The sequence below is a fragment of the Spea bombifrons genome, chromosome 2, assembly GCF_027358695.1.
Source record: "Spea bombifrons isolate aSpeBom1 chromosome 2, aSpeBom1.2.pri, whole genome shotgun sequence".
Taxonomy (NCBI): Eukaryota; Metazoa; Chordata; class Amphibia; order Anura; family Pelobatidae; genus Spea; species Spea bombifrons.
The window spans coordinates 106,663,998-106,678,436 of record NC_071088.1 but is presented as its reverse complement, the minus strand read 5'-3'; positions in this window follow the sequence as shown (position 1 = coordinate 106,678,436).

The following is a 14,439-nucleotide window of genomic DNA, read 5'->3' as shown; positions in this document are numbered from 1 at the left end:
TAAGGCATTTCTGTAGGCATAGCCTTTTAACCCTCTATACGCCACTCTGCCTCCTGAAATGCCTTATACCTCCCTATATGCCACTCTGGCCCATAATATGCCTTTTAACCCCCTAAATGCCAGAGTGGCATATAGGGGTATAAGGCATTTCTGGAGGCAGAGTGGCACATAGGGGGTCAAAAGGCATATCATGGGGCACAGTGGCATATAGAAGGTTAAAAGGCATATCATGGGGCACAGTGGCATACAGGGGGTATAAGGCATTTCTGGGGCAGATGTGCATAACTGGGGGGGCAGGTTGGAAAATAAAAGGAAATAAAAACAAAATATTTTTCTCAATCATAGAGATAGTTTACATGAATTAACATTTACTGGTAAAACTTTTTTCCTATAGGGTCGTCTTATACTCAGGTTTTTTCTTTTTTCCTAAATTAATATTCAGATTTTGGGGGGTCATCTTATAATCAGGGTCCTAATAATCAATCTAATATATTGCAGTGTTAACTGTAGAAGAAGAAAAACAGTATATCACATTCCACTGTCCTTTCCAATGTAGTTGTAATTCAGTATATCATTTTAAACTCCCATTGGATATTTCTATAGGCTTTATAACTATTAATTTAACATTATTTAATCATGAAACAATTTTTCCTGAGTAAAGTTCATTATGTATTTTTATTTTATTTGAAAAGTAAGAGACATACATAGCATCAGTTTAATGTGAAGTTTTATCATATTTTATTAGGTGTAAATATGGAAAAGAGGCCCAATGGAGCAGCAGCAGGGGAGGGAGAAACAGTAGGCTGTGTAGGTTAACTAAACAAAGAGGCAGAAAAAACACCCAGCAGTTGGCAAAAAAAGATTTATTTAATTCTGTACAACCCTCTGCTGTCAGAATGGTTTGCTCTCTTCCTTTCTTCTTGTACCTGGTCTCCTCCCCTACGGCTTTAGTTCATAAACACAGAGTCACTACCTGGGTAGAGACACAGTTTGCAGGTAGTTTTATTGCAAGTTAGGGTTAGTTAATACTCCAACTCTCATGACCCTCAGCCATAACAAATGGAACATCATAACAAATGTATTAACAGCAGCGCCAAATGTAACCATAACTCCTGGGAAACTATCAAGTTTCCATTTTTGGTTGTAAGCCTTTATGTCCCTTTTTACTCCCCTACACCAACCTTATTTTCTTGTAATACCTCAGAATGCTACACTACACGACACAACATTAACTTTTCTTGACAGCAATTCTCATATCTGCCATAATATTCCTGCAGCTATAATGCTGCCTGAACTTCATGGGAATTGCAAGTATAGACTGGGTTCTAGTGGCGTACACTACATACTAACTGCAGCTTCCATAAAATACAGTCAGCCATTACTGGCTGAACACCATTGGATTTATTAATGTGGAAAAAGCAAATTCCATAGCTCAGATTCAGTAACAAGGGTGAATCCAGAGCCTGACCTTGGGAGGAGCACTAACACACAAATGCACACACGTGCACTAAAGCATGCACACAGATACTCACACCAACACATCTAGACATTCAGCACTAACACACATATCCAGACACTCAGCACTGACACACACAGACACTTGACACTAACACATATGCACACCCACAGTATCATTCACACCCAGACACCCACACAAACATACCAAGTTTATTTTTATGATGAAGTGCTAAAATTAGTGTTGTGCCTTCCCAAAAATCAGGGCATGGAAAGAGTTAAAATGCTAACATTTGAAATACCCTGGTGTGCTTATTTTAAAAAAATGTATGGTTTGATGAGGTAAATCGAATATGCCAGGTTTAATGATGTCCCAAATAGGACATTCGCACAGACTAGCCAGATGTCAAAATGAAAAGAACTCAAAATGTATACCCCCCAAACGTGGCCTTTTAGCCCCCACACAACTCTACAAACCCAAGCATGGGTGGTATCACAGTACTCAGGAGATATTGCTGAACACATATTAGGGTGCTATCTGGATGTGACATATACATATAAATTCACAAATAATTACCACAAACTCTGACAAAGGCAGATGCACCACGGCAGGATAAGGACTTCGGATAGGGGACCACGGAACAGACTCCGGATCGGGGACCATGGAACAGACTCCAGATGGGGGACCATGGAACAGACTCCGGATAGGGGACCACGGAACAGACTTTGGTCTTCTGGCAGGGCACATGGCAGTCAGTCCTCAGGCAGGGAACAAAGCAAGCACCCCTCATGCAGGGCACACATAGTCAGGCAAGCCGGGTCGATACCAGGAGATCACAGGAACAAAAGCCAAATCAGAAGCCGAGAGCAAGGTAAGAACAAGCTGGGTCAGCACCAGGAAACAGCAAAACTAAATACACTCTGATGCAAATATCCTGATAATGTGGCTCAGGGGTCACAAATAATTAGAAAATGGTGCTTCTGAGAAGGAAAGGGTGGCCACTAGTGGCTGCAGGTAGACATGACAATGTATAAATATTACATATTCAGGCTGGCATCCTGACATCAAGTAAAACTCCACAAAAATGGGGAATGTCAGAGTAAGGTCCTCCATTTTCCAAAAGTTATCTTGTGGAGCTTCCAGGCACACGCTTTCCCCCGATTTTCCAATCAGATCAGAATATATAACCGGAAGCTCTGCCATTTTTACGTAGTTTCAGAAGTGTTGGAAGGAGGGAAAAGAGTACCAGGATATTGTCTAGTTCTGGACCGTGGATATCCATAGCTTGGGAATGTAATAAGTATGTTGATGGACAGCAATGTCATGGCTACAAGTGGAATCCATGAGGTACTTTACTGGACTAATAGTAAACATAATGGTTGTTCTTTAGGCTGTGAGCCATATTTATTCCATAAATACAGGTTTCAGACATGGTTTAGAGCCTGTCTTTGTTTGTGGGACACTGGTCCTTTAACTCAGCACAAACCAGAATGAATATCAAACAAACAAAAACCTCCTGTTTGGAGAACTTACTAAAAAGGGCCAATGCTTCCTTCTACCTGCCCAATTCCTAGCTATAACAAGTATTTAGCTAGTCTAAGTACTTAAAGCATAACATGGCATTCAGACACCAGAATAAAGTATATTTACAACCTGCAGCCTCCAGTCAGCAATTGCAGAGAGTATACTGCTCTCAGGTGACCCACACCTATTGCTTTCAGAGTTTCCTCTTGGTAAAATCCCTGACCACACTGTTCCCTTGAATGGTAGATTAACCTTATGAATACCTGATGGCCTGTGTTAACCTGTTATTTACATAGTGGTATGCACAACTTCCCCTTTGCACCTATATAAACTGTCACAATGGGGTACTACGGGATCTACAAGCAGATCCTGCATTACACTATTATACAGTTAAGGACCATTGGACAGGACCTGCTAATGAACATTTAATACCATGAATGAGAAATAAATTGTTAGAGAGGGCACCACAGGAGTTCAGAGCGAGTTTATTTACCATGTTTAGTGCCCTGAATGGGACAACAGCAATGATATGCAAGGTTTGTACTGGGAAAAATAGCTGGGCAGTCTTTGGAGATGGCTAGTTGACCCAAAACACGTGCAGGTTCTCAGACAGACCAGGGGAGTGAAAAAAATAATGGTGGATGGGCATAGGTGGCTAGTGGGGTACCAGTGAGGGAGATAGATCAGATACCCATTAATGTACTGGCACAGTGTTGGTTTGAACTGATGAAACCATGGACATTACAAATTGCCAAGACAAAGAGGGTGGTGACTAGTGAAGATGATGTAGGTGACAAGAAGGGGAAAATCCATCCAACTGCACCCCCTGCACAAGTTCTTGTAAAACACAGCTAGGCTTATAGCCCAAGCAGATTATAATGAGTCATATTGGTAATTTCGGTATCCTACCTATTGTTATCACAATATAAACTCTGCTGCCTCTCTACAAATAAATTATAATGTAATGTAAGCAATTTACTGTAATTAATATGCAAAAAAGTTTAATAGTGTGACATATTAAAACAAATACATTATAATTGTCAGTGATTAAACATCCATCTTTTCACCTAAATCCTTCTTAATACTTACAATGTAGTAATAATATTAGGATTCATATAGAAATGCATTCAAGCTACAAAAAAGCAGGAAAAAAGGAATGCCTGATGCTAATTTAATTACTGGGTAAATGGCAAGTGAAACCTTAGTTTAATATCCCATGCATGATTCTTGGAGTATAATGAAAGTACCCTTTAGCATAGGGGACACAAAGCAAGCAAAAAAATTAAAATGAGTGCAAACATTATTATGGCCTTATTAATCAAGCAAGGGCAAGACATAATAATAAAAGGTAGAATATAAAATGAGAGAATACAAAATGACAGGAAAAAAAACTGTTAACAGTCCGATGTTCCATAGAATATAATTTAAGTGTGCAGTAAGACATATTATATATATATATATATATTTACATTTTGATACCAAAATATGTCAGTAGCTTCAAATAAACATATTCCACCACTCACTCACTCTCTCTCTCTATAATTATACATACACATCTAACTGAGACTGTGTAAATCTTTTAAAGTACTTCAAAATATGGTCTTGACTTAAAAAAAGCCACAAGGCATAGGAAATCAAAGACAGCTTTCAATTGAAGTCATACATCAAACATGCAATAGACTTGTTGGTTAGATTAAAAATGGCTAGAAAAATGAAAAATCAACCATAGGCTTCAAAGCCCATCTAAATTTTATATGTGTGATAAAAAATAATTCTGCCTTAAAATTACCTTTTCTGTTTTCTGAATGAGTCAAAGTATATTAATAAAAGTTGTTAAGTAAAAAGGTATGTTAATGTTGATTTGTTTTAAATAACATCAGAGTTTCTTGAAGAAATGGAGTTTATCATTTTAATGCATTTTTCTTCTTGATATGAGACAGGTTTACAAAGATACATATTTGGTCATGGATGCTTTCAGTTTGAAATGTCACCAAGTGTTGCAGCTCTGTCTCCTGCGGGTACTTCCATTAGAGGTTCAAGATATCAGCTGCTAAATTTTTTTTTTTCATTTTGGAAATCAAACATGATAATCTAGAGAAATCCATTCTGACAAATTGAATTCCCTGCTGCTCTTTCACCATTATGAACACTGTGCTTTTTACATTAAGGTGCCCTGGGTCTTAAGTTGCAAGTCAAGTATAATATGCCACTGAAAAGCACACAATCAGTGACTAGAAAATCTGCTAAGAACAGCAGGCAAAATTGGTATCTACTAAATAATGAGCTTTTCAAGGTCAGATTATTGTGACAATCCAATGAAACTAAGACACGAGCAACCATACAATGCATTTTTACAAGACAAGGCAATATCTTTATTACATACAAGTATAAACGTACCATTATGCTAATGGCTTATTGAGTCAAGCTCATATGTGCCTTCTGCGATTTTGTTCTAAATACTGCGAAATAAATTAAACATAAATCGTCACCAAATGCGTAGGTTTGAACATTAGACATATTATTTCGAAATATATAGTTTATATTGGATATTCATATTCCCATACAGAATTGTTTGCTTCTCAGGTGTAATTATACTAAACATATTTAAAATATTTTTTAACTCTTTGTGAGCATTTATTTTAATTCACAGCTAGTTCACACTGGGGGTTAAAATCAGGAACAAACTGACCCATATGGTCTATCCCTTTTGAATCTTTCTACTTAATTATTTAACATAGCTTTATACACATCCACAGCTCTCTCATTTCACTGTGTTTGGCTGTGCAACTTCCACTGGATATCTATTCCAGTTGTCTACTACTGTAGAAAGCACCAAAACTAGAGGGTTTCATTACCTCTAGTTCTTGTCTCTTTCTTTTTTTTATTAAAATGCATCTGTTTGTATTTATATTTAATTCCTCATTATTTTAGAATATATCTAAATGTTAATGTCATGGAATAAATGAAGGTCCATTGGCCATGTTCTAAGTTGGATCTCAAAGTAATGTATGTTACAGAATGCAACAATTGCAGCAATTGTGCAACCAAAGTAAAATGTTTTCATAATAAGAGGTTTGGAGGAAAGAAAATGCACTTCATTTACACTCACTGGCCACTTTATTAGGTACATCTGTTCAATTGCTTGTTAACACAAATAGCTAATCAATCAATCACATAGCAGCAACCCAATGCCTTTAGGCATGTAGACGTGGCCAAGACAACTTGCTGAAGTTCAAACCAAACATCAGAATGAGGAAGAAAGGGGATTTAAATGACTTTGAACGTGGCATGGTTGTTGGTACCTGAGGAGAATGGGCAGACTGTATCAATAAATGGGTAAGCAGGAAAATGCTTAAATCCTGTTTGGCCGTCTATGAGACCTTGCTTTGCTACCAATGATATTACCGTATTTGCTCGATTATAAGAGCAAATGCTCTGAAAAAAAAACCTCGTCTTATAATCATGGTCGTCTTATAATCAGACCTCAAATAGGTCTGACTGTGAGACTGAGATCCAGATCCCCTGCAGCGAGTCCCTGGTGCTTAGTCTGGGCAGAGTGTAGAGCTCTACCTGATTTGCGTAGACAACTTCCGCTGCAGCTATCAAAGCTATGATTGAGAAAAATATTTTGTTTTTATTTTCCTTTTTTGCGTAGAGCTCTACACGCTGCCCGGACTAAGCACCGAGGACTCAGATGCAGGCATTTCTAGAGGCAGAGTGGCATTAAGGGGGTTAAAAGGCATATTATGGGGCAGAGTGGCATATAGGGAGGTATAAGGCATTTCAGGAGGCAGGGTGGCATATAGAGGGTTAAAAGGCATTTCTAGAGGCACAGTGGCATTTAGAGGGTTAAAAGGCATATCATGGGGCACATATAGTAAAAAAATGAAATAAAAACAAAATATTTTTCTCAATCATAACTTTTATTAACAAACAATTGTTCACATAGTTTACATGAATTAACATTTACTGGTGAAACTTTTTTCCTATAGGGTCGTCTTATATTCAGCATAACTAGCATTTTTATTTTGTGTAAGTAGAAAAAAGAAATGGTTGGGTTTTTTTTAACCTTAAAAATTACAGTAAAGATCGTATCTGTGCAAGTTCCAGCAGGTGTTTTTTTCATCTATTTTCACAACAGACCAGCCCCGAAGCAAGTACAACGGTGTAGGGGCACCATGACCGGGTGAAGAACAAGGCGCACCCCATGACCCAGCAAAGGGTTAAATGTTTTGTTACTTACAACCATCCTGTGTGACTCCTTGACTTCCAGATGAACTTTTGCCCCCCATTCTGAATATTCAGTGACCGGAAGAAGGGGAGCGGCTTTAGGGTGAATTTAGGCAATATAATGTGAGAGCTATTTACAATCAGTCTTGTAGGTTTTAAAGAAGACAAAATTCCCACCCTCCCTTCCCTCTTTTTTGAGTTGTTAATTTATCGTCCAGTATGGCAGTTAGTGTTTTTTTACATTATGGGTTTTTTGTTAATATGTGGTTGTCTGGTACGGTGCTTGAGGCAACTGTCTAAGGTATGGTTGTACTCGTGGTGCACAAGCCTAAGGGCAGAAGTGCAGAACACTCCCTGGGCGCATTGCTCAGGTGATGCATTTGTTGACGGGTGGCTGCCGGGCTTTGGACACAGGCAGCCTCTACAGGTGACATGGAATGGTTACGCCCTTACCAGCCATATACGCATACATATAAACATCAGTATTAATACGCTTGGCTGTTTGCCAAAGGTGTGGTTAATGTATGGTTAATTGTGATTAATGATTACGTTATAATGAGTGTCACGGTTGGGAAAATGTATTTAATTATTGACCGTGGCCAAATTTATCCAAAGTCGAATAAATAAAATTTTAATTAACATGGTGTCTATTGTCTCATTGGGAACGGGGCTGTGGTTGACGATACCAAGGTCATGGTTATGAAGCTGTTACAGTGAATTCTGTCATGCGTTCTTCAGTGATTGCTTTGCTGATATATTATTACAAACCAAAAGATACATGTTTATCATATTTTAACGTGGATCCTCGGATTCTAACGCTTGCTTAGTCGAGTGTTTATATTTTGGATTCAAGTGTTGCTCAGGACTGAGCCTCTACTAGATAAATATTCCTATTATACTGTGTTATAATACAAAGTGCTGCGTGAAGATACCTTTTATTTTCTACTGTTTTAACAGCTCAGTGTGGACGATAACTTCATAGATGAACAAAATTGTCACTTATTCACTAATTTAGTCAATCTTGATGCATCGTAAACAAGTGTGTTGTGTTTTATTTAGAACATCAGTTCATTCGCTGCTGCGTGCCTTTCTTTAAAGGGCCATTGATAGGGATTCATATTACTTATTATTTTCAGCAAGATGCTGTACTAAGCATCATCTTTGCTTTTTCTGAATGGGAGTACCCATTTTTAGCACAGGAAATTTGTGTCTCAAAGGTACTAGAACAATGAAAACATATTACAAAACACAGAATGCTATAAATTATGGCTCTTCAGCCAAATATCTACCTTCACAAGAAGTGTATATCCTCTGTCAAATCTTGGCTTTTTTAATGCATTAAGCATATTGCTAATTTTAAATATGTCTTTTTTTTATAATGGTCTTCCGGGAAAGGGGTTTTATTACCTTTAAAATCAATAATGCACCCGGCTATGTGTATATACATATTGCAACCTTTGTGAATTTAAAAGCATATGTATAGTAAAAGCGGGTTTGAAAAGGTTCAGAATTCTAAGCACTACGCATGTTATTGCATAGAATTACAAACATAACTCAATACAAAATGATAGGAACGTTAGTGGAATGTGGTAAGGTAATTTTTATAAATGTATAGTAATTTGTACTATCAATACACATATTGAATATTTGCTCATGTATGGCATATACTGTATTTTATCTTGTATATGTTTCACCTATTTTGTGTTACACGTTTATGGATGGTTATGCCATGTCACACACCCCTCCTTCAAACATTGTGGTATTATATTCCCACATAGAAAGCATTCATGCCTACACTCAACTATACTTCATTTGACATACATTTAAATGGGATTTAAGTGACTTTGAATGTAACATGGTTGTTGGCACCAGACGGACTGGACTAAGTATTTCAGAAACTGGGACTTTCACACACGACCGTCTCTATGGTTTACAGAGAATGGTCCGAAAAAGAGAAAATATCCAATGAGCGGCAGTTGTGTGGATGAAAATGCGTTGTTGATACCAGAGGTCAGAGGAGAATGGGCAGACTGGTTCAAAGTAACAGTAACTTAAATAACCACTAATTACAACCAAGGTATGCAGAATACCATCTCTGAACGTACAACACGTTGAACCTTGAAGGAGATGGGCTTCAACCTGGTGCCACTCCTGTCAGCTAAGAACAGGAAACTGAGGATACAATTTGCACAGGCTCACCAAACCTGGACAATGGAAAACTGGTAGAATGCCTGGTCTGATGAGTCTCCATTCCAACTACGACATTCAGAGGGCAGGGTCAGAATTTGGCATAAACAAGGTAAAAGCATGGATCCATCCTGCCTCGTATCAACGGTTCAGGCTGGTGGTGTAATGGTGTGGGGGGCATTTTCTTGGTATATTTTGGGCCCCTTAGTACCATTTGAGCATCATTTAAATGCAACAGCCTACCTGAGTAGTGTTGCTGACCATGTCTATCCCTTTATGACCACAGTGTACTCGTTTTCTGATGGCTACTTCCAGCAGGATAATGCACCATGTCACAAAGCTCACATCATCTCAAACTGGTTTCTTGAACATGACAATGAGTTCACTGTACTCCAATGGCCTCCACAGTCACCAGATCTCAATCCAATAGAGCACCTTTGTGATGGAACGGCAGATTTGCTTTGTAGATGTACAGCCGACAAATCAGCAGGAACTGCGTGATGCCATCATGTCCATATGGACCAAAATCTCTGCGGAATGTTCCCAGCACCGCGTGTGTGTGTTTGTGTGTGTGTGTGTATATATATATATATATATATATATATATATATATATGTATATATATATATGTATATGTGTGTGTGTATATATAGATAGATATATCCTACCTCCCGCTTACCATTTACTGCTCCTGCAGCTTTCCCTCTGGCTGCTCGTGCACAGCAGACGTTCCTTTCTCCACGTGCCGGTTCTAAATAGTTTAGAAAATGCCCTTCCGATCTGGATCGGTGCGGTCCAGGTCGGAAGGGCCCTTTCTAAACTATTTTGAACCTTTTTACAAGGTGCTGGAAACATTCCTCAGAGATTTTGGTCCATATGGACATGATGGCAACACGCAGTTCCCTTTCGAAACCATTTTGAAACGGTACGAGGAGACAGGAAGAAGGGATTGCGGGTAGTACACCAGTGGTCAATATCAACCACATGATTTGCTGTTATTAACAATGTCTCTCCTCAAGTTGGCTATATAGTACTGAAGGAGAATATTTCCACTTAGAAGATGCATGAAATATCGAGATATTTCTTCCTAATATAACATTATAAATGAAAATAAAATTGTGCTTGTTACAACGCAGTGTGTGGCATCACTGAAGGGAAGTTATTTCATTAGAATTATTGAAGTTTTGTGTAGATGAGTATTCTCCACCGAATATGGTAGTAGCATGTGGCACGGCATTTATTTAACCAGTCAGTTAAAATAACATACTTTAAACAATTAACTTGTAAAGTAGTAGAAACGCGTACTGTATATTTGACAATTTATATTTTTAACCTTGGCAATTGTGTGATATGTACTATTTTACAGAGAAAAAAAACATGGGATGTTTTATTTCAAATTCATAAGCTTTGTGAGTGAATCCCAGAGGCATTTGGATGAAGAAGCAATTTCTCTATCCCACAAGCTAGCTACAGAACATTACCAGAAAAAAGTGCAGTATCAGTGAAGAATATGACATTATTATAAAAGCTAGATTCTCACCAGGGAAAACACCCATTAGGAATCTACAGATGATCCCTAGCTGCTTCCATATCACATACTAAACATTTCACACTCCATTATGGCACGACACATGAACATCATTTTATACCTAATGAAAAAAAACTTCCTTTAACTAATAAGGAAATTTATTTGTATTTTATAATTGATTTTAAGAAAAGAGCAGGATATATAGAATAGAGGATCACTAACTGAATCTATAAAAGGAAAGTTAAGAGTAAAGCCATGGGACTTTATTATATGTATGGGTTAGAATCCCAGATTAGGTAGCAAAATGTTATGGGACTTGGTTTGATTGATGAGTTATGCTGGAAAGGGAAATATGCTCTGAAAGTACAGAAGGATTTTTCATTGGAATATGAAAATAATGATATATGGTGAAAATATATCAGACACGTTTTCATTCACTAGGGTATATAGGAGGTTTATATCAGACCTACCGCCTGAAGAATATATTTCATAAATCAATAGTGCATACAAAATCTTTTGATTTGTTTTCTATAATTTTTTTGAATTGATCAGCAGCTATATTTGTATAACACATTTCCACTATTATATATCACTTGGGCTTAGAACATAGTTCAGGCAGTTGTGGAGCTTGTATCATTTTGTCATTTTTCAGTGTTTTATAACAGAGGCTTTTCCAAAACGGTTATAGTGAAATGAGCTCTAGTGAAATTAATATCCAGCATGAGACTTGTGCATTCATTTTTGTACTGACTTTATTTTCAATGAAAATTGCTTGTTTAGTGTATGACTCAACGATAATGAGAGCTATCTCCGACGAAACTTACAAATTGCAAATATGGAGAAATTCGAAAATATTCGTCCTTTTGTCGCCACATGGAGCCACCGCCATTACAAGCCGTTTTTGCGCCTCTCAGACTCTACAGCCTGTCTGCACACAGGAGCGGGGTCTCTTACCTGCCTATGATGATGGTGTGGTAGGCCGCATCTCCGGGCTCGTGTAGCATGCGTGTCTGCTGCGATGAGGCTGCGGCAGCAGCAGCCAATGGCATAGGCAATGGAATGTAATAGGCTGAATCCCTGGCTCTGCTTTACTTGCACACCATAGACTGCAGCCTGACTCCTTTCCTGCCAACAGCGAGGCAGGGGTGGCCTTGGGAGGTGGAGCCCTCCCCTCCTGACCCTAAATTACCCCAGCAGCTGCACTAGTCTATGCTTGACTGTTTCAAGCTCTGGTGTTTGACTTAGTGCAGACACCATTTCCCCTTACGGTAGCTTGCTAGTTCATTGTCCCCGTATCTCGCTGCTCGACCACCCAGCTCCTGACTTTGGCTAGCTTTGTGACTATCCCAGCTGTCCCCTGCCCCTTAACTTTGGCTTTCTGTCCTGCCTGCCTCGTTCTCTAGTTTGCCTGGCTAAAACCACGCAACATCCTTGGGCTATCTGCAAGGCCCCAGTGCCTTATGTTCCTGACTTACGCTCCCAGCAGTGCCCGGATAGCGCCATTACAAACCGTTTTGGAGGTCCTTGATTAGGTAATGTGGGAAGGAACTGTGTGTAGGAGGGTACATATCAATGACTGATGGGTAGAAATAGCCAAATAAAATATTACTGATTTTGTATCTATTCTCTGGAATTGTTTACCTCATTCCTTTTGACTTTTCTAACTATAAATTATAAGCTTATTAGGAACCTATGTTATTATACTATTACATGTTGAAGTTGGTGCTTGTAAATATTAATCTTGGTTTAGGTCATGTGCTTTTCTCAGTTCATCAATAACAATAGTGAACTGAACAATAGAGTGCAAGTAATTTTGCCAGAATTGCCAGAATAAGTACATAATCAGAAAGAACCACAGGTCTAGAGGGGCCATTCAATCAATCTTAAATTGAAAGTGTCTCAGATGTGGTAGACTATAGATCGGTTAAAGTAAAAGCGTTCTTGATCCTAATTAATGAAGATCATATTCAATAGCAGAAACAAGCAGAAAATAGCGCACTCACTTGACCATCATATAGAAAGTATTTAGAGGAAATCAGATAGAATATAAAAATAGAATCCTTATTAGTCCTAGTAAAAATCAAAAAGTGCAGTATAAAGAACAAAATGGAGGTAAACTTCTCACGCGTTTTGCCTTAATGGCTTAGACATTCACCTACAGACTTCACCATATTTTCAAAACTATAACAGACCAATCAGAAAGCCTCTTCACCCAATCGAAATAGCATTTAATAATAGACTTGTGCATGGCAAAATTGCTTGGGACAAAATTTTACTTCCGTTTTTAGCGTGTTCTTTTTCGGGCCTTTTTTATTAAGAACTACATTCGGGGCATTCCCTACCCTTTCTGGACTCACCCTTCGATGTAGAAATTTTCAAAACATTTCCCCAGAGTAAGGACGGTAAAAGTGGTGTAGTAGTAGGGCACCGGGCCTGGGCAGAGAGACTCTGGAAGATGATAGGCAGCCCCGTGGAAAAGGACTGAATTTAACAAAATTAACAAAAAATGAGGAAGGAGACAGAGCAGCAGTACTGGACCTCACTCATTAGTTTGAATATTATATATTTTTGAATATTATTATATTATAGTTATGCATAGCCTAATTTGGGAAGATTGACTTACAAGAAAGCTATCTGCCCAACCAGGTGCCTGTCACAGCTAAAACCCTCTTGCTTTGAACATCGGTGGATGAGCATGAGAGCAACTGCTGGGCCACTAAAGAAAGGCATGGCCAGCTAACAGCTTTCTGGTCCCAACAACAAAAAGCGGGTCATAACCAGGAGCTAGTGGCATGTCCCCAAGACAGGCTTACACAATTTCAGAGGGTCTGCTCTGAAGCAGAGCTTGGGTATTACTAGTATCAAGGGCCATTAGCTAATGGGTTATGCCCCGATGGGTCTAGTGCTGCTGCTCTGAATGGGTGCAAGGGATTGGGAATGGGACATTTGTCTTGCCCTACTGCCACTGCTACCGGGAATTTCCATTTTTAACTGTATGTCTCCTTTATTTAGCAATCCTTTTTGTGCTGCATCTCAAATGCACCTTACGGACAACCATGTCTCTTCAACTTTTAAAATTATTTTTAAGGGCTAATTTGCCCTTATCCCTTGGGTCGGAGAGGGTTGCTAGCATGTGCTCAGGGAAGTCCGTGATGGCTTGCATGCAACTTTTCAGCTCCTCTATGAACCTATTCATCATCTTCGCTATCTCTACCTACAATCTTTCGCCTTTTTTGTTCCAGCAAGTTATTCATGTGGTGTTTAAGAAAGGTAAGGGGATGACCTGGCCCAGAGTGGCAGTGCTTTCAATGGGCCATCTGTCCCATTAAATGCACATTTCTCTCTGCCCAATGGGCTGGACACCCCAGTGCTCTGTTTAGTGGACATGGAGTGAAGGGCCAGCTTCTGCTCTAGGAGCTGTTCCATCATGTCCAGGGTGGAGTTCCAGCAGGTGACTACATCCTGATGTAGACAGTGGTGGGATAGGCCTGCCTTTTCCTGCTCCTCCCTCAGC